This window comes from Stegastes partitus, unplaced genomic scaffold, assembly GCF_000690725.1.
Source record: "Stegastes partitus isolate 25-593 unplaced genomic scaffold, Stegastes_partitus-1.0.2 Scaffold196, whole genome shotgun sequence".
NCBI classification, from domain to species: Eukaryota; Metazoa; Chordata; class Actinopteri; family Pomacentridae; genus Stegastes; species Stegastes partitus.
The window spans coordinates 474605-475826 of NW_007577927.1; the positions used below are offsets into that span (position 1 = coordinate 474605).

General features: G+C 43.0%; 1 protein-coding gene across 1 annotated transcript in view; it reads left to right on the plus strand.

Annotated features, from left to right (window-relative positions):
• Positions 1 to 1222, plus strand: part of LOC103356383 (semaphorin-3D-like) — a 44338-nt gene that overhangs the window by 657 nt on the left and 42459 nt on the right. The gene's annotated exons all lie outside the window — the stretch shown is intronic.

Here is a 1222-nt window from a genome sequence, read left to right on the forward strand (position 1 = left end):
AGCTCTCAGGTGTCTCTTCAGACTCTGGGAGCTGCTGAGGTTTGTGGTGAACTCCTGTGAAATCTTCTGTTGATGTTAGAAACCCACATTTTAATCAGCAGATAGAACAACCAGGATCTGATATGAAAACCTCCACCTACAACGGTTCAATATTTGGGCTTTTTGGACGATAAATTACCAAAAAAGACTCGTTGATGTTGAAGTGAAGTGCAGACGTGTGATTCAGAAACGTCTACAATAAGTGTTAACCCTCTCTGGAAGTTTCCTCTTTTATTTCTTTTCAACGCTGAATCAATTTAATTTTTGCTTTTTGGACAATAATTTGGAAAAAAGACTTGTCCAAGTGTCAAACTTCCAGCTCAGTCTTTATTCACAATCAGGCTGAAATCACAGGAAGCGACGTTAAAGTTAAACGTGAAGGGGAGCAGACGGACGGATACAAACACTGAAGATCAAATCGGCGGGCTCTTTTCTTTTGATGCATTTTGTTTCTCCACATGTAGGAAGTCCGTTCCAGACTTTTTATCCACTGCTTACTCAAACAGGCCTCCCCGCCCGCTAGCATCGGAAGCTCGACACAAAGAGTTGACGTTTCAGAGTGAAAACAGCCTATTTCAGGAGTTTGTGGGTTACGAGGTCAGCGAGACGCCGAATCTCTTCATCTGACCGGTTTACACGTTCGTCTTTCTTCTCTCTGGACTTCATTTAAAACGTTTTATGTCGTATCTCCCATCGACATGAACACCAGAACAATAAAAACGTGACAGCGACGAGTCCAGACAAGGCTGAAAACCTGGAGTTGTGTTTACTCATTGTTTGGCTCAAACCCCCGCAGAGCCACAGGAAGAGCAAATAAAGATGGCCGAGCTGATAACCATGGGAACCGCCGCTGCTGCAGCTCAGTTATAATAATTTGTGCTTCACAAACACTCAGAAACTCTGTGTGTGCGAAAAGCAAAAACCAAACCTGGTTCAGAGTTCATCCACGTCTCAGTGATGCTCTGCGCCCAGCGCTCCTCCAACCATACCTGTATGGAAATACACCAAAACCATCTGAAGAGAAATGCTTCACAGGGAGTCAGACACAAAAACCACAACTCAATGTTTCTACAGATGCATTTATCTCGTTTTTTTTGGTGCTAATTATCTGATGCTTCACAGATAAAGTTAATACTTTGGTAGCAGCTGTGCAGAGTGTGATCTAGATGAGACAAACTAAGTT